General features: G+C 47.2%; 4 non-coding genes across 4 annotated transcripts; all 4 read left to right on the forward strand.

Annotated features, from left to right (window-relative positions):
- Window positions 1-4857: 4857 nt before the first annotated feature.
- On the forward strand, window positions 4858-4949 carry TRNAI-UAU (transfer RNA isoleucine (anticodon UAU)). The gene is given in 2 exon segments: window positions 4858-4895; window positions 4914-4949. It is a non-coding gene; the product is annotated as a tRNA-Ile (tRNA).
- Window positions 4950-8577: 3628 nt separating this feature from the next.
- TRNAI-UAU (transfer RNA isoleucine (anticodon UAU)) lies at window positions 8578-8669 on the forward strand. The gene is given in 2 exon segments: window positions 8578-8615; window positions 8634-8669. It is a non-coding gene; the product is annotated as a tRNA-Ile (tRNA).
- A 10387-nt stretch (window positions 8670-19056) lies between these two features.
- Window positions 19057-19148, forward strand: TRNAI-UAU (transfer RNA isoleucine (anticodon UAU)). Its single transcript is given in 2 exon segments — window positions 19057-19094; window positions 19113-19148. It is a non-coding gene; the product is annotated as a tRNA-Ile (tRNA).
- Window positions 19149-21643: 2495 nt separating this feature from the next.
- On the forward strand, window positions 21644-21735 carry TRNAI-UAU (transfer RNA isoleucine (anticodon UAU)). Its single transcript is given in 2 exon segments — window positions 21644-21681; window positions 21700-21735. It is a non-coding gene; the product is annotated as a tRNA-Ile (tRNA).
- Window positions 21736-21973: the final 238 nt, after the last annotated feature.

The following is a 21973-nucleotide window of genomic DNA, read 5'->3' on the forward strand; positions in this document are numbered from 1 at the left end:
ATGAAGTGCGTGTCCCACTCCTCCAGCTTCGCCTAATGCAACCAACCAAGTTGTTACCGCCTTGGGAGTGGCAGGTCATAGAATGTGACATATCCTTTTTAGAAGTAACAAAACACGCACCAGAGATCGAAATACGAACTCATTTCCTAGAACTCCAGCACAAGCACTCCTGCGCAGAGTTCTACACAGACGCTTCAAAGTCTAATGCCGGGGTGTCGTATGCTGCCGTCGGCCCATCCTTCTCAGAATCCGATGTACTACATCCGGAAACAAGCATATTTACGGCCTAGGCCTACGCATTACTGTCTGCTGTGAAGCATATAAGAAAATCAAAACTCCGAAAGTCAGCGATATATACAGACTCCCTTAGTGTCGTGAAGGCCCTGATGTCACTCTATACACACAAAAATCCAGTACTTAATGAACTATATTCTGTCTTGTGTATAGCGTACCAATCTAACCAGCGTATCACTATATGCTGGGTGCCTGGCCATAGGAGCATTGAGGGTAACGTTCTTGCGGACGAGATGGCCACGTCAATCGCATCGCAAGCTGTTAACCCTACCGCTCAGGTGCCTGTCACAGATCTGAGGCCTTTCTTGCGAAGGAGGCTGCGAGATCACTGGCAACACATGGGGGACGCGGAAACGGATAATAAGCTCCACCTGATAAAACCACACTTAGGATTCTGGCCCTCTACTTCAAAATCGCGCCGAACAGATGTCCTATTCTGTCGACTCAGAATAGGACACACTTTGGCACCCATAATTATCTGCTTACTGGAAGTGAACCTCCATCCAGTGGTAGATGTGGGGAGAGGCTGACCGTGCTCCACGTCCTTCTGGAGTTTCGGGAAGCCGAATCTGAAAGAATGAGACATTTTTCCCTAGCATACAGGCAGCACATTCCTCTTCATCCTGTAATGTTCCTCGGTCCAGAACCGTTTTTAATACAGACACAGTCCTAGGTTTCCTAAGAGATGTGGTCTTACATCTTATTAGTCCCATGTATTCGTAGCGCTTCCTCACCTTAGAGAATGCCGCTGCGATAATTGTTTTGCATAGCACATGCCTCCACGCCCTTGTTCCTCAAGGGCTCTCAGGAGGCAGCAGTGCTCTAGCATATCTTATAACCATATGTATTTTTACACATCGTATCATTCGTTTTAAGTGCACGTTAACTGTTCATAGTACACGTCATAAGACATCGCCATAATCTTATTATACAGATTTTGCGCACATTAGCGCAACCATTTTTAAGGCCCCTCTACAGCCACGTCACACCAACTTCATCGAACTCATGATTTCACTGCAAACTCATTAACACTGACATGGCGCTCATTGGCCATACTTGGCCCTTGCGCCATAAAACATCAAACATTCATTCATTCATTCAGAGTCAAGTGTATAGACTGCTAGTGGAGCACGACCTCGACGTTTTAACAGTGAAAGAAACCAAGGTAGACGGCGAGGAGGAGACCGGGAGCATGGTGCAAAGGTTCACGTACAACTACTATACGGTAGTGAGCCACGCCTTAGGGACTTCGGCGGGGTGTGTCTTGTTCGTGAGGAAGCTTCCAGGCTTGGTTATAGACGGTTACTTCTCGTGCTCTTCCGGTCGACTTGTCGTTTGTGATTTCAGCTATTGCGATGTCCATGGCGCGTGCTGTGCATTTATGCACCTAATACAGTGCAAGGAAGGGTAAATTTCTTTTTGAACTTGAAGCACCACTTCTCTGTGCACAAAACGATAGCCTGTGTTGGAGACTTCAATTGTGTATTGAACATCGAGGATAGGTCTACGCGACGCGTAATTTACGACAAAAGCAGCGATATCATGGCGCAGATCATGCACGAGTTTGAATTAGAGGATATCGCGTAGTGTTTCGGGGCTGACCGAGAAGTGAGGTACACCCACTTCCAGGGAGAAGGCATGCACGATCAGACCGTATCTATCATATCGTTCAGTAGAACAATGCCAGTGCTATGCAGTTACTGCCGTATCCTTTTCTGACCATTGCCTGGTAAAATGCAGGGTGGTCCGCAATAAAGAACGAAAAGAATTCGTCTGGGAACTGTGGTAAATGAATGCTGAGATCCTACGGGATGATACTTTTAATGAAACGGTAGTGAATGCTCTGAATTCTTTTGGAAAAGACAATGAAGTTGATCGAGGAAAGGGAGTTGCTGAAACAAACTATTAAAATCAAGAAAATTGAAAGAAGTAGCGTACTACGATATGAAGACAACGCAAGAGAAAGGGATTGAAAAACATTTCTGCGAAAATTTGTGACGCTCGGCGCTTATCAAGAAGATATGCGTGCTATTAAGAAAAAGCTCGAGGTTTTCGATGAAGAGCGTTATCGAGGCGCGCTCGTGCGTGCGAGAGCAGAAAGACTAGCATGCGGGGAAATGCCTTCGAAAAGAGCACTGAGATTAGAAAAAAAGCACTCCAGACGCAAACAGATTAAAGCCATCGAATATAACGGGGTGGTAGTAACTGATATGAAGAATATAGGTCGCGCCTTCTTTGAACATTTCCAAAAGCTTTTCGCATTCAGGCCCGTCAACATGCAAAGTTTCAAGCACTTATTTTTGCAGCGAATGCCACAGCTGTCGAGTGACGTTAAAGAAACGTTGGAAGGACGAATAACTGAACAGGAAGTGATAAAGGCCATCGAAGACCTGAACCCTGGCAAGTCACCAGGTCCAGACGGTCTTTGTGCCGCTTGGTACAAATCGTTCAAAAGCCACTTAGCTCCTATCTTGACCGCAGTTTTCAATGAATATTACGAAATGAAAATATTTCAACCATCCTTCGGCCTGTCCCATACAGTACTAATACCTAAAACAGAAGAGACCGAGAAGCTCAAGCAACTTTCCTCCTATAGACCCATAGCGCTTACTAAATGCGACTACAAAATACTGATGAAGGTGCTGGCACGGCGTATGCAGTCAGTCATTAAGGAAGTAGTCGGCCCACACCAGACGTGTGGCATTCGCGGAAGAACCATCTTCACTAACATCCATAGGTTGAAGTGTGTTCTGGAGTGTTGTGATGCCATGTGTGATGCAGTTGCGATCCTCCAGCTTGACTTGGAGAAAGCGTTTGATTGCGTTTCTCACGAGATATTGCTCACCATCCTAGAACATGTTAATTTTGGCCACATAATCACTGAGGGGGTGACCATGGCGTACCGGAGTTGCTATACCAGACTTATAGTTAATCAAATGCTGGGGGCCCCCATTAACGTGAAGCGCTCCGTACGCCAGGGTTGTCCACTTAGCCCACTCCTGTTTTGTGTTTACATAGAAACGCTATGTCAGGCTATCATTGAAAATGAATACATTAAGGGATTTTGCCTCCAAGCAGCAGAGGTGAAGTTATTGTCATGCTGACGATGTGGCTGTATGTTGTAAAGATACGCAAAGTGTATTGAACGCCGTGAGTATTGTCAGACAGTTTGGTAATGCCACTAATAGCTTCGTGAACTGGCAGAAATGTTTGGGGTTTTGGCACGGGGGATGGGCGTCCACACCAGACCACTTTTCGAACGTCACCTGGGTCACGACGCCAGTTAAGTACCTAGGCGCACCCCTTGATGCCTACAAGGACAGTAGCGAGTACTGGAAGGAGCGGACAAAAGAAATAAAAGAAAAAGCCGACCGATGGAACGCCGGTCACCTGTCAATGTTCGCGAAAGCAACAGCGTGCAACATGTTTCTCGTGACAAAAATCTGGTACGTAATGCAGGTCCTACAGTGCTCCCGGATTAATGTGCAGAAACTGCACCGCGCGTTCGCTGTTTTCGTGTGGGCATCGAGCTGGGAGCGATGTAGCCGAGATAATCTCTTCCGGCGCGTGAAGGATGGTGGTCTGGGGTTGGCGCACCTCTTCTTGCGTCAACTACTAAACAGGTTCTTCTTTTTTCGAGACACAAACGACCTATTTCTACGCACCGTTATCCAAATGAGGTTGTCAAGATCACTTCCCGAATTCGTTGTAGGTACGGAAATAATGCCAGGACCAGTCCGTGGTTTCTTTCGGGAAATAGTTCAGAGTGTTTCCTTTTTGCGTGTTCGTTTTTCAAGTGCATATTTGTGGAGTGTAAAACGGCAAAAGTTATATCGTGATTTATGTGACAGTGTTTTGCTGGTACCCATGTACAGAGCCCCGTACAGTGGAGGCCCAGGCCTAGATGTATTGAAAAGGGTGAAGAAGATGCCAGTTCAACCAGCCACTAAATCGTTCTTCATTAAATTACACACCGGTACTCTACCTGTTAAAACCTTCCTTCAACAACGTGGGTTCTACATGCCAAGGGGAACCCACTGCCTTGTATTAAAAAAACAGAAAGCATAGATCATGTCTTCATCCACTGTTGGGAAGGGGTCTTTTTCTGGGACGTCTTACAAAGGACTCTAAAAAGGGAGCTACCTATAGATCCCCACGGAATCAGGTTTCTGCCAGTATACCACGACGAAGGTTTCCCGTACGACTTGATTATGCTTACGGGCCTCCACTGTTTATGGCGCTCAAGAATGTCGGGTTACGATTGTGACCCGGATGCCCGACCGGCGCGTCTGTACTTTTGTGAATCCATGCAACGGTATGTGGAAGTGATCAAGATGCAACAGCCTGTTCCTGAGTGGCTGTCGAGGGTTGAACCCCTTACAGCACTAAAGGAATTTTAATCCGACAACATCGTGCCACAGTAGCGGACGGCAACGAATGTAAATATTACTGTTCTTTGTTTCGTTTGTGTATTCATTCCTTTTTGCTTCTTTGTTCTTTGTTTATATCATTTAGGAATTTGTGTTGTGATATGTCGAGAACTGGCTATAAAGAAAAAGAAAGTCCCCAGTGGCGCAATTGGTTAGCGCACGGTACTTATACGACAGTTCTCGTGAGCCATGCCGAGGTTGTGAGTTCGAGCCTCACCTGGAGAATGTTCTTTTATATTCGAGAAAAAAGTCCTCATACGCCCGCCAATTTATCATTCCATTGTTACCCGATATATGCTCACTTAGGTTTCTGCTGCACTCAATCCCCAGTGACACCGCAGTTGACGAGAGGACTGTCTTTTTTGAATTTATTAAGCAACACCTGAACACGGAAAGGCAGCTCATTCTGTTGGGTGACTTCAATTGTGTTCTGAGCGCTGATGACAAAACTAGTGCGCGTACTTTCAGGGATAGTAGTAATGTCGTTCTTATTCGGTTAATTGATGAATTTGCTTTAGAGGACGTGGGAGAATGCCTGGTAAGCAGGTGCCCAGTTAAGTACACTCATTTCCAAGGTACCAGCCACACCCGACTCGACAGGATTTACGTGTCTCCATGTTTGGTCCCAAAGTGTCATGGCTATGACGTAGTGCCCGCGCCCTTCTCGGATCACTGCATGGTTCAATGTTTCATATGTGCAAAAAAGCGAAGCAGCTGTTTTCAGTGGGGTCTTTGGAAGTTAAACAACAAACTGCTCAATGATCAAGAATTCGGTAAGGGAGCGGAGGAAGAAATTAGTAAAGTCACTGGAGGGGGAATACATTAATTGGGCCAGGAATGGGAACTGTGCAACCAACAGATCAAAATAAAAGGAATTGAAAGGGTGAGCTGCACACGGTACCAAGAAAAACTAAATGAAACGCAGCTAAAGTCTATGCTAGAAAAATTATTAGCTCTGCAGTGCAAGGCACCGGGGTTATACATGGTCGACGTTAGGAAAATAAAACAAAAACTAGAAATTAATGAAGAAGAACGCTGTCGTGCAGCACTTGTGCGCGCGAGAGCTGCACATCTTGCCGTGGCGGAGACGCCCACAAAACGGGCGCTAGGGATGGAAAAAGCGTACGCATGAAGGAACCATGTCACTGAGGTACAATGGGCGGGTCGCACCGCAACAGATAAGAGAAATCGGGCAAGCTTTCTTTGAGTATTACCAGGCATTGTTCGATTTGCGCTATGTCGACCTGGACCTGTTTAAAGAATCGTATCTGCGGGCTATGCCACGACTAGACGAGGAACAAAAAGCAAGACTGGACACGCCCATTAGCGAGCAGGAAATAGAGCGTGCAATAGATAATTTAAACCCTGGTAAATCGCCTGGGCCTGATGGCTTGAGTGCAGCGTTCTACAAAGCTTTCAAGCAACACCTAGCTCCATTGCTGACTGTGGTATTCAATGAGGCATATGGAATAAATGTTTTACCTGTGTCGTTTGGAACGTCACATACTGTACTTATTCCGAAAACCGACAAAGTAGATAAACTTAAGCAGGTATCGTCATACAGACCTATCGCTCTGACAAACGTAGGCTACAAAAACTACATGAAGGTTCTTGCCAGCAGATTACAGAGTGTTTGTTATAGGCGAAATAGTTGGCCCTCATCAAACGTGTGGGATCAAAGGCCGTTCCATCGTTTATGACATTCACAAGGCGAGGTGTGTACTTGAATGCTGTGACGCCACATATGCACGTGTCGCACTACTACAATTAGATTTGGAAAAGGCATTTGATTGTTTGCCACATTGTATTTTGTTTTGTATCCTGGACTACATCAATATAGGGTCGGTCATCCGGGAGGGAGTGAGCTTGGCGAACCGTGACTGCACTACGAGGCTACTTGTTAATAAGTTGCTGGGGGCCACCATAAACGTACGACGTTGGATTCGCCAAGGTTGCCTCCTCAGCCCTCTGTTGTTTGATATATATATTGAGGCACTGTGTCTGAACATAATGCAAAGCGTTGAAATTCATGGATTTAGACTACAAGCAACCGAAGTGAAATTGCTTGCGTATGCAGACGATGTTGCAGTTCTTTGCAGGGACAAGGAAAGTGTTAGTAAAACAGTTGAAAGGGTGCAGTGTTTCAGTGAGCATACCGGAAGTCGGGTGAATTGGGATAAGTGCCTGGGAATTCGGCACGGAGAATGGCCTTCAACCCCAGAAACTTTTGCCAACGTGGCTTGTGTGACAACGCCTCCGAAGTACTTGAGGGTGCCGCTGCAATTTTATAGAGACACTGATCCGTACTGGGGAGCGCAGCGGCAAGAGACGCGAGAAAAAGCGGACAAATGGACAAGCGCTCATCTATTAGTGTTCGCAAGAGCTACGGTGTGCAATATTTTTTTTATTAGTAAGTTGTGGTATGCAATGCAAGTGCTACATTGTTCCCGAGTAAACGTGCAGAAGCTGCACCGTGTATTTGCTGTCTTTGTTTGGGCTCCATATGGGAGAGGTGCAGCCGCACGAACTTGTTTCGGCAGGTGAAGGCCGGTGGTTTAGGACTGGGACATTTGTTTGTGCGACAGATTGTAAACAGGTTTTTATTTTTCCGTGATGTTAGAGACCCATTCCTGCGCACCGTGTGTCAACAACGACTCCAGGAAGTTTTGCCTGAGTATGTTGTTACAGCGCAATGTATTTCAAGAAGTGTTTGTGGTTTCTTTAGAGAAATTGTTCAAAGTGTCAAATTTCTAAGTGTACGTTTTTCGATGCAGCATTTAAGTAGCGTTAAAAGGAAAACATTGTATAGGAATGTTTGTGACGCGCTGTTTCCAGTGCCTTTGTACAGGATCATACACTCTGGAGGCCCAGGTTGCAGTGTTCTAAAAAGAGTTAAAAGAATGCAGGTGTCGCCGGGAGCCAAATCTTTCTTTTTCAAGTTACACACTGGAACTTTAACTGTTAAGTCCTTTCTAAAGGAAAGGGGTATACTTCTACCGTGGGGTTCCCACTGCCTTATATGCAAGCAGCTTGAGACAATAGACCACGTTTTTCTTCATTGCTGGCAAAGGGTATTTTTCTGGGATGAGCTCCAAAGAAACATTAAAAAAGAATTACCGCTAGACTCTCACGGGATCCGGTACCTGCCAACCGATAATGAGGATGGCGTCCCCTTTGACTAGATTATGCTGATGGGTCTCCACAGTATATGGCGCTCCCGAATGGCTGGCTATTTTTGTGATTCGGACGCGCGACCAACACGTATGTATTTTCGCGAAGGCGTACACAGATTCCTGGAGACTTTGAAAGTGCAAACAGATGTTCCTGAGTGGATGTCAAGGCCTTTGGTAGAGCTCCGGGAATTTTAAAGATGACAACGCCAGGCCTCAGTGGCCGTTAGGCCACTTGTGCTTTCTGGCGCACTATATATTTTGTGTACTTTTGTCGTATTCTGTGTCGAAGACCGGCAATAAAAAAAAGTGGTGCAATTGGTTAGCGCACGGTATTTATACGACAGTTCTCGTGAGCCATGCCGGAGTTGTGAGTTCGAGCCTCACCTGGGGAATGTTCTTTTATATTCGAGAAAAAAGTCCTCATACGCACGCCAATTTATCATTCCATTGTTACCCGATATATGCTCACTTAGGTTTCTGCAGCACTCAATCCCCATTGTCGCAATCGGTTAGCGAACGGTACTTATACGACAATTCTCGTGAGCCATGCCGGGGTTGTGAGTTCGAGCCTCACCTGGGGAATGTTCTTTTATATTCGAGAAAAAAGTCCTCATAGGCACGCCAATTTATCATTCCATTGTTACCCGATATATGCTCACTTTCGTTTCTGCTGCACTCAATCCCCAGTGGCGCAATTGGTTAGCGCACGGTACTTATACGACAGTTCTCGTGAGCCATGCCGGGGTTGTGAGTTCGAGCCTCACCTGGGGAATGTTCTTTTATATTCTAGAAAAAAGTCCTCGTACGCACGCCAATTTATCATTCCATTGTTACCCGATATATGCTCACTTAGGTTTCTGCTGCACTCAATCCCCAGTGGGATTCCACTTCCGGCCACCACAGCTGCGGACGCGGAATGTCGGCTCCCGCAAGGGCGGTGTTTGCGGCCCAAAAGGGCCGCGGTATCAGGTTTATGGATGCTGCTACACAGCAGTACCAGATTATTTTGCCGCAATTGCCGAAAGGTGCGACCGTCTCTAATACCGTCTTCTTGCACGGGGATGTCAAGGCGAGGCCCTATCGCGTAGAACATTTTCGAGACGCGCTAGCTCGTCTGCAGTTGATGTCGGAAGTGTTGGCTTTAGGAGCCTATCAAATGAATCACGCATGGGCCTTCAAAGGACCTTCAAAGATGAAAAAGGAAAGCAGAAGTTGCTGTCTACGGAAGCGTTAACTGTGAAGGGTGAGCGATGTTTGGTGATTGAACAACGCAACCAAGACGTACGCATGAAGCTCTACTGGCTGCTGCACACCATACCAGATGAGGACGTGTGAGCGGCGCTGGCACCCTTCGGAACAGTGACCGAGATGTCAAAGGAAAAGTGGCGTGTAGCCGGATGCAGTGACAAAGGGTCGCACACAAGACTCGTGTCCTTATGCTTGAAACCTGGCCTCACCAGAGAAGATCTTGCGCCTCAGCTACGTGTCAGCGAGGACCATGCACTCGTGTTGGTGCCTGGCAGAGCAGCGCTCTGCCTCCGGTGTCACGGCACGGGTCACATACGACGCCAGAGCCGCGTTTTACGTTACGGGATCTGTCGTCGCTTCGGCCACGAAGATACCCAGTGCGTGCGAAGTTACGCGAATGTGACAGGGTTTGGCAAGAGCGACGTGATAAACGAACACCTAATGGACCAAGCTGACGCAGAGTACACAGCTGGGGAGGGCGAGGTCCAGCCTAACTCTAGACGAGGCGCCAGCCGCTACGAGCCATGACAAAGAGCAGCAGGAGGAAGCCAGCAAAGAAGAAAATATGGCACAGAAGCAGGCGACAGAAAGCAGCAAAGAAGGCGAAGCTGTGCTCGGAACCGCCGAGGAGACCATGGACGACAGCCCTGGAATCATTGGGAGCAGGGCAGAGGCGCTGAATAGCGGCCACTCTACCGCTGTCTCAGAAAAAAACCCCGAGACGAAAGCGTTGGAAATATTTGAAAACGAGAAGACCTGAGTGCAGCTGAAGGACCACCTGCCACGACTACCACCTCTCGGCGGCTTTCGCTGAAGCCCTAACCGAACGTGCCACCGGACAAGAGGTCACCGCCGGCAGTGTCCCTCCCTTAGGGGGCCCGCTGGTTGGTAGTAAAGAACGAATGAACTGAGGTTGGACGTGTTGGTTGCAGTTTCCATGATGTGTGCCGACAAGGAGGACGCGACGGCTTCGACCAGTGTGGCGGAGCCATTTAACGATGTCGTCCAGTCCAGGGCTGTAAGTCCGTTAGCAGTAAAATTGCATCAGGTGCCAAGTAGTCCGTCTGTCCCTCAGCTTTCTAAACATGGTTTCAAAATAGGTACACTCAATGTGCCTGGCCTGTCGACGAGAAAGCGGCAAGCTCAGCTTAAAAGGCTGTTAATTGACCATGACATTGATATTCTTGCAGTTCAGGAAACAAAAATTGAAGGTGAGGAACAGACGGATAGAATGGTTGAAGGGTTTAAACCCAATTACAATGTTTGTGTTAGTCATGCTAATGAGAAGTCTGGAGGATGTGTTATTGTTCTGCGTAACACTGTCGGTATTATTGAGGAGACTGTAGTAGCAATCCATAATGGCCGATTAGTTATGTGTGACCTGTCTTGCAATGAAGTAGACTGGAGAATTATCTGTATTTACGCCCCGAACAAAGCAAGCCAGCGAAAAGTGTTTTTTGAATATATGGCCACCTTCATAAGTTGTGATTGGAGAATTCTTTTATTAGGTGATTTTAATTGTGTATATTTGCCTTAGTACACCTCTACAGATGTGTTCATGAACGACAAGAGTGCAGAAATGCTCAGATCCACCGTTCAGGAGTATGACCTTGTTGATGTGGGTGATGTACTACGTGAAAAACAAGTAATGGTCACTCATTTTCAAGGGTGGAGTCACGCAAGGTTCGATAGGGCGTATGTGTCCGCGGAACTGGTACCCACTTGTAATCAGTACACGGTTAAACATGTTAGCTTTAGTGACCACAGTTTAGTGATGTTCACAATCGGTTCTAAAGTGAAGGAGTGTCGTTTTAATTGGCAGCTGTGGAAGTTCAATGAAAAGTTGCTACAGGACGAAAGATTCGTCGACGAAGTAACGGAAAGAATTAAAGAATTGCGCGCAAGAGAACCTAAACATTGGTTCTATGCGTGGGATCAATTTAAAAGCGAGGTTATAAATATAGCAATTCAAAGGGCGCGTGTATTAAGCCGCCAGGCTAAACAGCGCGAAAAAGAACTAAACAGTACGCTGAAGTATCTGGTAGATGTTGAAAGCGCAGTCCCTGGGCATTTTACAACTTAAATAAAAACAAAAACAAAAGAGCAGCTGGAAGCCATTCAGACTGAAAGATACGAGGCAGCGGTAGTAAGATAACGCGCCGAGCGAATTTGGTTAGATGAAGCCCCGACGAAACGGGCACTCGCAGACGAGAAGAGATATGCGACAAAGAAACAAATTAAGGAAATTTGCTATCGCGGCGTTCTTTCACGTGATCAAGAAACCATTCGAGGCGCTTTCGACGAAAGGTACTCTAATTTGTTTAACAGTAAGGCAGAAATAATTGAGGAGTGCAAGACATCTTTTGCCACTCGTGCCAGTACTGCAGGACGAAGTAAAGACGGAACTCGAGAAACCTATAAGTATTGAAGAGTTAGAACGAGCAATCGATGAGCTTAGTTAGACAAAGGCTCCGGGGCCCGACGGCCTAGGGCCTAGCTTCTACAAGTTTTTCAAGCGTCAAATGGCGGAAATACTCTACACCATCATAACTGAAGCGTACGAAGTTAAACGACTGCCTCCATCTTTCAGTTCCAGCCATATCGTCCTGATACCAAAGACTGATGAGCCTGCCAAGTTGCAGTCGACGGAAGCATATCGACCAATTAGTCTCACGAACGTTGATTGTAAGATGCACATGAAGGTCCTGGCCAAAAGGCTTCAGTCAGTTATTACATCTGTTGTTGGCCCACATCAGACATGTGGTGTTAAGGGGAGAACGATATTAACAAACATCCACACAGCCAGAAGTGTTCTCGAGTGCTGTGACGTAACCCTCGGACACGAGGCAATGGTACAGTTAGACCTCGAGAAAGCCTTCGATAAGGTTGCCCACAGTATATTGTTTCCTCTGCTCGAACACATCAACATCGGAAAAGTTCTTCAAGAAGGCGTGCGAATGGCATACGCAGACTACAGTGCAAGGCTGATAATTAACAACAAGCTGAGTTCTAGTATACCGGTTCGGTCGAGTGTGCGTTAGGGTTGCCCGGCCTCGCCCTTGCTTTTCGCAATATTTCTGGAGCCATTCTGTTTAAAGGTGTTGCACAACAAGAAGGTCAATGGATTCCGACTTCATATGCACGAAGTTAAAATCCGGTCATATGCTGATGGCATAGCCATTTTTTGTGGCGATCATGACAGCATTGTTGAGGCAGTGAAAGACGCAAAAATGTTCTGTAAACTTACTGGTAGTGCCATAAGCTGGTAGAAAAGCATGGGTTTTTGGCACGGAGAATGGGAAAGTACGCCTGCTTATGTGGAAAACATCAAATTCATTCAGAGGCCCTCTCGATATCTAGGAGTCCCATTGGAACACTACCGCGATGGAAAAACGCATTGGGTAGGTGAAATAGAACGAGTCAAACCACAGACGGTGAAGTGGGGAGGTCACAACCTGTCTATGCTCGGACGTGCAACTGTGTGTAATTTGTTTCTGGTTGCAAAGGTGTTCTACCTACTGCAAGTTTTATGTATGTCCAGAGTATGCGTGCAGAAGTAGCACCGAATTTTTGCTGTTTATATATGGGGATCACCATGGAAGCGCACAACTCGTTTAAATTTGTTCCATCCCATGCTCAAAGGAGGCTTGGGCCTATCTCATTTATTCCTAAAGCAGGTAGTTTCAAGTTTTTGTTTTTTACGAGACCAAAGAGATGGTTTTTTGCGGTCCGTAATTCAATGGCGATTGTGTGATGCGTTGCCCGATATCATTGTGACGTCACATGCTGGTCCTAAGGAAGCGATCAAAGGCTTCTGGTCAGAGGTGGTGAATGCTTATCGCCTCCTCAGTGCCCATTTTTACGCAGATTACTTGCATACTGCAAAACGAAAACGATTGTATAAAGACTTATTAGATATTATGTGCCCAGTGCCTGGGTACCAAGCTCTGTATAACTTAGGACACGAAAAGGACGTAATGAACCGGGTGAGAAAGATGCCTGTGCAGGCGACCACTAAATCATTTTTCTTTTGTTTGCACACTGGTCGCTCCCTGTCAAGCCGTGGCTCCAAGAGAAAGGATTCTTCCTTCCTTGCAGCGTTAACTGCAACATTTGCCAAAAGCCTGAAACAATAGAGCACATATTCCTAGACTGCTGGGATTCAGTATTTCTGTGGAACATTCTCCAGCGAACAATTAAGAAGGATTTACCGTTGACCACATTTGGTATTAAGTTCTTGCTGTTGACTGACTTAGAGGGAGTGCCGTGTGATATGGTGAGGCTCCTCTGCATGCACAGCGTATGGAAAACTAGGATGGCTGCAAGAATTGAGGAGGTGAATCCAAGACCAGCCAGGGACTATTTCATTGACAATATTATTTATGTGCGCGAAGTCTTAAAAACCCAAACAGAGCCACCAGACTGGCTACCTATCCTTGATCAGCTAGTGATGATCAAGCAATTTTAACTAAGCTCCACATTCGAATGCGCAGCGGTTCCTTTTTTGACATCACTGCATATGTGGAATTCAGAGATTGAATTTGTGCTTTATATATCCGTATATGTACAGTTCTCAAAACAGGAAATAAAGAAAAAAAGACTCAATTCCCAGTGGCGCAATTGGTTAGCCCACGGTACTTATACTACAGTCCTCGTGAGCCATACCGCGGTTGTGAGTTCGAGCCTCACCTGCGGAATGTTCCTTTATATTCGACATTCGCGAAAAAAAGTCCTCAAACGCACGCCAATTTATCATTCCATTGTTACCGGATGTATGCGCACTTAGGTTCCGGCTGCACTCAATCCCCTGTGGCGCAATTGGTTTGCGCACGGTACTTATATGACAGTTCTCGTGAGCCATACCGGGGTTGGGAGTTCGAGCCTCACCTGGGGAATGTTCTTTTATATTCGACATTCGAGAAAAAAGTCCTCATACGCACGCCAATTTATCATTCCATTGTTACCCGATATATGCTCACTTAGGTTTCTGCTGCACTCAATCCCCCGTGGCACCATTCTGCTTCCGGCTCCCGAGCTGAACGGATCGCGGGATCATGAGCTCCAGTGGAGCGGCTTATGCGGCTGTTAGCCGCAGCAACAGGCTTTCGACATCGGACGATCAGGATTACCAGATTATTTTGCCTCGGCTACCTACAGGACGCATCGTGTTAAACACAGTTTTTTTGCACGGCGACACTCGTGTTCCCCCGTTTCGCGTAGAGGATTTTCGGGACGCGCTTCAAGCTCTTGGTATGCTCTCTGGCGTCGTCGCCCTTGGAGCGTACGAAATCAACCACGTATGGGTGGTGACGACGAAGCCAGCCGAGGCGGCCCTAAAGCTGGCTGCACTGAAGGAGCTTCAGGTCAAGGGGCGTCGCTGCCTGGTCATTGACCCTAAAGAACAGCAGGTGAAGCTTCGTCTTCACTGGCTTCTTCATGGTGTGGATGATGAAGGGGTAAAGACTGCGCTGGCTTCCTTTGGCAAAGTCACGGAAGTAACCCGGGAGCGCTGGCGAGTGGATGGCGTTTCGGACAAGGGCTCGACAACCCGAGCTGTGCTGCTGCAGCTGAAGGCTGGACTGAAAGTCGACGACCTGCCCCACCAGATCCGCGTCGCCGGCGAGCTTGCGCTGGTCGTAGCCCCAGGTCGCCCCATGCAGTGCCTGCGCTGCCGGGGCTCTGGTCACGTTCGTCGAGAATGTAAGGTTCCCCGTTGCTCCCGGTGCAGGCTTTTCGGACACAGCGACACGGACTGTGTACGTTCATACGCAGTAGCCGCGGGGTCGGCGGAAAGAGAACCGTTGACATCAGACCACATGATGAAAGTGACCGAGGCCGAGGAAGCGGCCAAGAGAGCTGGAAACAGCAACGTGGCGGCAGAGATGAGCGGGACGACCATGCTGACTGAAGCAGGACCGAATAATGTCCCTCCCCCCGACGAGCCAGAAACCACACTAACCACCGTCAGGGCGGCCCAAAAAGAACATGAGAGCCGCCAGCCGGCTATTGATACTACTGAGGCAGCGGAAAACGACAACGTGACCCCTGCTAGTGCCCGCGTCGAAAGCGTCTCGGCACCGGTGAAGAGGTCCCTGCAGCAGGAGGAGAAAGTCGAGGGAAAGGCCAGCGGTGACTCCGAGGCGCCGCCGGCTAAGACGCTACCCGGAAGGCGCTCCACCCTCAAGCCTAAGCCTAACCTGGAGGCTGACCGTAGGCTCACCCCGAAGCCGACCAAAGACGAACTCGGACGACGGCCACCAGATGGCCACAGAGGCGTCTAGCGGTCAGCTAGACGTTAAAGTGAGCACCATGCTCCGGGCCTTCTCCCCTCCCGTTTAAATCAGTAATGGCTACCAACCCGTCGCTTAGCCTCGGCACGCTAAACGTTCGAGGTCTGGCCGCCAAAAGGAAACAGTGTCAGGTGTATAGACTGCTAGTGGACCACGACCTCGACGTTTTAGCAGTGCAAGTAACCAAGGTAGACGGCGAGGAGGAGACCGGGAGCATGGTGCAAAGGTTCACGTATAACTACTATACGGTAGTGAGCCACGCCTTAGGGACTTCGGCGCGATGTGTCTTCTTCGTGAGGAAGCTTCCAGGCCTGGTTATAGACGGTTACTTCTCGTGCTCTTCCGGTCGACTTGTCGTTTGTGATTTCAGCTATTGCGATGTCCAATGGCGCGTGCTGTGCATTTATGCGCCTAATACAGTGCAAGAAAGGGTAAATTTCTTTTTGAACTTGAAGCACCACTTCTCTGTGCACAAAACGATAGCCTGTGTTGGAGACTTCAATTGTGTATTGAACATCGAGGATAGGTCTACGCGACGCGTAATTTACGAAAAAAGCAGCGATATCATGGCGCAGATCATACACGAGTTTGAATTAGAGGATATCGCTCAGCGTTTCGGGGCTGACCGAGAAGTGAGGTACACCCACTTCCAGGGAATAAGTCATGCACGATTAGACCGCATCTATCTATCATATCAATCAGTAGAAAAATGCCAGTGCTATGCAGTTACTGCCGTATCCTTTTCTGACTACTGCCTGGTAAAATGCAGGGTGGGCCGCAAAAAAGAACGAAAAGAATTCGTCTGGGAACTGTGGAAAAAGAATGCTGAGCTTCTACGGGATGATACTTTTAACGAAACGGTAGTGAATGCTCTGAATTCTTTTGGAAAAGACAGTTCTATGAAGTTGGGCGAGGAATGGGAGCTGTTGAAACAAACTACTAAAATCAAGGCAATTGAAAGAAGCAGCGTACTACGACATGAAGAGAAGGCAAGAGAAAGGGATTTAAAAACATTACTGGAAAAATTTGTGACGCTCGAATGCATGCAACCCGGCGCTTATCAAGAAGATATACGTGCTATTAAGAAAAAGCTCAAGGTTTTCGATGAAGAGCGTTATCGAGGCGCGCTCGTGCGTGCGAGAGCAGGAAGACTAGCATGCGGGGAAATGCCTTCGAAAAGAGCACTGGGATTAGAAAAAAAGCACTCCACACGCAAACAGATTGAGGCCATCGAATATAACGGGGTGGTAGTAACTGATATGAACAATATAGGGCGCGCCTTCTTTGAACATTTCCAAAAGCTTTTCGCATTCAGGCCGTCAACATGCAAAGTTTCAAGCACTTATTTTCGCAGCGAATGCCACAGCTGTCGAGTGACGTTAAAGAAACGTTGGAAGGACGAATAACTGAACAGGAAGTGATAAAGGCCATCGAAGACTTGAACCCTGGCGAGTCACCAGGTCCAGACGGTCTTTGTGCCGCTTGGTACAAATCGTTCAAAAGCCACCTAGTTCCTATCTTGACCGCAGTTTTCAATGAATCATACGAAATGAAAATATTTCCACCATCCTTCGGCCAGTCCCATACAGTACTAACACCTAAAACAGAAGAGACCGAGAAGCTCAAGCAACTTTCCTCCTAAAGACCCATAGCGCTTACTAACTGCGACTACAAAATACTGATGAAGGTGCTGGCACGGCGTATGCAGTCAGTCATTAAGGAAGTAGTCGGCCCACGCCAGACGTGTGGCATTCGCGGAAGAACCCTCTTCACTAACATTCATAAGTTGAAGTGTGTGCTGGAGTGTTGGGATGCCACGTGTGATGCAGTTGCGATCCTCCAGCTTGACTTGGAGAAAGCGTTTGATTTTGATTGCGTTTCTCACGAGATATTGCTCACCATCCTTGAACATGTTAATTTTGGCCACATAATCACTGAGGGGGTGCCCATGGCGTACCGGAGTTGCTATACGAGACTTATAATTAATCATATGCTGGGGGCCCCCATTAACGTGAAGCGCTCCGTTCGCCAGGGTTGTCCATTCAGCCCACTCCTGTTTTGTGTTTACATAGAAACGCTATGTCAAGCCATCATTGAAAATGAATACATTAAGGTATTTTGCCTCCAAGCAGCAGAGGTGAAGTTATTGGCATATGCTGACGATGTGGCTGTATGTTGTAAAGATACGCAAAGTGTATTGAACGCCGTGAGTATCTTCAGACAGTTTGGTAATGCCACTAATAGCTTCGTGAACTGGCAGAAATGTTTGGGGTTTTGGCACGGGGGATGGGCGTCCACACCAGACCACTTTTCGAACGTCACCTGGGTCACGACGCCAGCTAAGTACCTGGGCGCACCCCTTGATGCCTACAAGGACTGTAGCGAGTACTGCAAGGAGCGGACAAAAGAAATAAAAGAAAAAGCCGACCGATGGAACGCCGGCCACCTGTCAATGTTTGCGAAAGCAACAGCGTGCAACATGTTTCTCGTAACAAAGATCTGGTACTTAATGCAGGTGCTACAGTGCTCTCGGATTAATGTGCAGAAACTGCACCGCGTGTTCGCTGTTTTCGTGTGGACATCGAGCTGGGAGCGATGTAGCCGAGATAATCTCTTCCGGCGCGTGAAGGATGGTGGTCTGGGGTTGGCGCACCTCTTCTTGCGTCAACTAGTAAACAGGTTCTTCTTTTTTCGAGACACAAATGACCCATTTCTATGCACCGTTATCCAAATGAGGTTGTCAAGATCACTTCCCGAATTCGTTGTAGGCACCGAAACAATGCCAGGACCAGTTCGTGGTTTCTTTCGGGAAATAATTCAGAGTGTTTCCTTTTTGCGTGTTCGTTTTTCTAGAGCATATTTGTGGAGTGTAAAACGGAAAAAGTTATATCGTGATTTATGTGACAGTGCTTTGCTGGTACCCATGTACAGAGCCCCGTACAGTGGAGGCCCAGGCCTAGATGTATTGAAAAGGGTGAAGAAGATGCCAGTTCAACCAGCCACTAAATCTTTCTTCTTTAACTTACACACCGGTACTCTACCTGTTAAAATCTTTCTTGAACAACGTCGGTTCTACATGCCATGGGGAACCCACTGCCTTATATGTGAAAAAACAGAAAGCATAGATCATGTCTTAATCCACTGTTGGGAAGGGGTCTTTTTCTAGGACGTGTTACAAAGGACTCTAAAAAAGGAGCTACCTGTAGATCCCCAAGGAATCAGGTTTCTGCCAGTATATGACGACGAAGGTTTCCCGTACGACTTGATCATGGTTACGGGCCTCCACTGTTCATGGCGCGCAAGAATGGCGGGTTACCATTGTGACCCGAATGCCCGACCAGCTCCTCTATACTTTTGTGAATGCATGCAACGGTATGTCGAAGTGCAGAAGTTGCAACAGCCTGTTCCTGAGTGGCTGTCGAGGGTTGAACCCCTGACAGCACTAAAGGAATTTTAATCCGACAACGTCGATCCACAGTTGCGGATGGCAACGAATGTAAATATTACTGTTCTTCGTTCCGTTTGTGTATTCATTCCTTTTTGCTTCTTTGGTCTTTGTTTATATCATTTAGGAATTTGAGTGGTGATATGTCGAAGACTGGCAATAAAAGAAAAAAAAAATCCCCAGTGGCGCAATTGGTTAGCGCACGGTACTTATACGACAGTTCTCGTGAGCCATGCCGGGGTTGTGAGTTTGAGCCTCACCTGGGGAATGTTCTTTTATATTCGAGAAAAAGGTCCTCATACGCACGCCAATTTATCATTCCATTGTTACCCGATGTATGCTCACTTAGGTTTCTGCTGCACTCAATCCCCAGTGGCACCGCAGTTGACGAGAGGACTGTCTTTTTTGAATTTATTAAGCAACACCTGAACACGGAAAGGCAGCTCATTCTGTTGGGTGACTTCAATTGTGTTCTGAGCGCCGATGACAAAACTAGTGCGCGTTCTTTCAGGGATAGTAGTAATGTCGTTCTTATTCGATTAATTGATGAATTTGCTTTAGAGGACGTGGGAGAATGCCTGGTGCGCAGGTGCCCAGTTAAGTACACTCATTTCCAAGGTACCAGCCACGCCCGACTCGACAGGATTTACGTGTTTGAATGTTTGGTCCCAAAGTATCATGGCTTTGACGTAGTGCCCGCACCTTTCTCGGAGCACTGCATGGTTCAATGTTTCATAGGTGCAAAAAAGCGAAGCAGCTGTTTTCAGTGGGGTCTTTGGAAGTTAAACAACAAACTGCTCTATGATCAAGAATTCGGTAAGCGAGCGGAGGAAGAAATTAGTAAAGTCACTGGAGGGGGAATACATGAATTGGGCCAGGAATGGGAACTGTGCAAGCAACAGATCAAAATAAAAGGAATTGAAAGGGCGAGCTGCATACGGTACCAAGAAAAACTAAATGAAACGCAGTTAAAGTCTATGCTAGAAAAATTATTAGCTCTGGAGTGCAAGGCACCGGGGTTATACATGGACGACGTTAGGAAAATAAAACAAAAACTAGAAATTAATGAAGAACGCTATCGTGGAGCGCTTGTGCGCGCGAGAGCTGAACATCTTGCCGTGGCGGAGACGCCCACAACACGGGCGCTAGGGATGGAAAAAGCGCACGGAAGAAGGAACCATGTCACTGAGGTACAATGGGCGGGTCGCACCGTAACAGATAATAGAGAAATCGGGCAAGCTTTCTTTGAGTATTACCAGGCATTGTTCGATTTGCGTTATGTCGACCTGGACCGGTTTAAAGAATCGTATCTGCGGGCTATGCCATGACTAGACGAGGAACAAAAAGCAAGACTGGACACGGCCATTAGCGAGCAGGAAGTAGAGCGTGCAATAGATAATTTAAACCCTGGAAAATCGCCTGGGCCTGATGGCTTGAGTGCAGCCTTCTACAAAGCTTTCAAGCAACAACTAGCTCCATTGCTGACTGCGGTATTCAATGAGGCATATGAAATAAATGTTTTACCTGTGTCGTTTCGAACGTGACATACTGTACTTATTCCGAAAACCGACAAAGTAGATAAACTTAAGCAGGTATCGTCATACAGACCTATCGCTCTGACAAACTGTAGACTACAAAATCTACATGAAGGTTCTTGCCAGGAGATTACCGACTGTTATAGGCGAAATAGTTGGCCCTCATCAAACGTGTGGGATCAAAGGCCGTTCCATCGTTTACAACATTCACAAGGCGAGGTGTGTACTTGAATGCTGCGACGCCACATATGCACGTGTCGCACTACTACAATTAGATATGGAAAAGGCATTTGATTGTGTGCCACATTATATTTTGTTTTGCATCCTGGACTACATCAATATAGGTTCGGTCATCCGGGAGGGAGTGAGCTTGGCGTACCGTAACTGCACTACGAGGCTACTTGTTAATAAGTTGCTGGGGGCCCCATAAACGTACGACGTTCGGTGCGCCAAGGTTGCCCCCTCAGCCCTCTGTTGTTTGATATATATATTGAGGCAATGTGTCTGAACATAATGCAAAGCGATGAAATTCATGGATTTAGTCTACAAGCAATCGAAGTGAAATTGCTTGCGTACGCAGACGATGTTGCAGTTCTTTGCAGGGACAAGGAAAGTGTTAGTAAAACAGTTGAAAAGGTGCAGTGCTTCGGTGAGCTAAACGGAAGCCGGGTCAATTGGGATAACTGCCTGGGATTTTGGCACGGAGAATGGCCTTCAACCCCAGAAACTTTTGCCAACGTGGCTTGGGTGACAACGCCTCCGAAGTACTTGGTGGTGCCGCTGAAATTTTATAGAGACACTGATCCGTACTGGCGAGCGCAGGTGCATGAGACGCTAGAAAAAGCGGACACATGGACAAGCGCTCATCTATCAGTGTTCGCAAGAGCTACGGTGTGCAATATTTTTTATTAGTAAGTTGTGGTATGCAATGCAAGTGCTACACAGTTCCCGAGTAAACGTGCAGACGCTGCACCGTGTATTTTCTGTCCTTGTTTCGGCGTCCACGTGGGAAAGGTGCAGCCGCACGAACTTGTTTCGACAGGTGAAGACCGGTGGTTTAGGACTCGGATATTTGTTTGTGCGACAGATTGTAAACAGGTTTTTATTTTTCCTTGATGTTAGAGACCCATTCCTGCGCACCGTGTGTCCTCAAAGTCCTCATACGCACGCCAATTTATCATTCCATTGTTACCCGATATATACTCACTTAGGTTTCAGCTACACTCAATCCCCAGTGGCGCAATTGGTTAGCGCACGGTACTTATATGACAGTTCTCGTGAGCCATTCCGGGGTTGTGAGTTCGACCCTCACCTGGGGAATGTTGTTTTATATTCGACATGCGAGAAAAAAGTCCTCATACGCACGCCAATTCATCATTCCATTGTTACCCGATATATGCTCCCCCCTTAGCTTTCTGCAGCACTCAATCCCCAGTGGCGCAATTGGTTAGCGCACGGTACTTATACGAAAGTTCTCGTGAGCCACGCCGGGATTGTGAGTTCGAGCCTCACCTAGGGAATGTTCTTTTATATTCGACATTCGAGAAAAAAGTCCTCA

This window comes from Dermacentor variabilis, unplaced genomic scaffold (genome assembly GCF_050947875.1).
Source record: "Dermacentor variabilis isolate Ectoservices unplaced genomic scaffold, ASM5094787v1 scaffold_17, whole genome shotgun sequence".
NCBI classification, from domain to species: Eukaryota; Metazoa; Arthropoda; class Arachnida; order Ixodida; family Ixodidae; genus Dermacentor; species Dermacentor variabilis.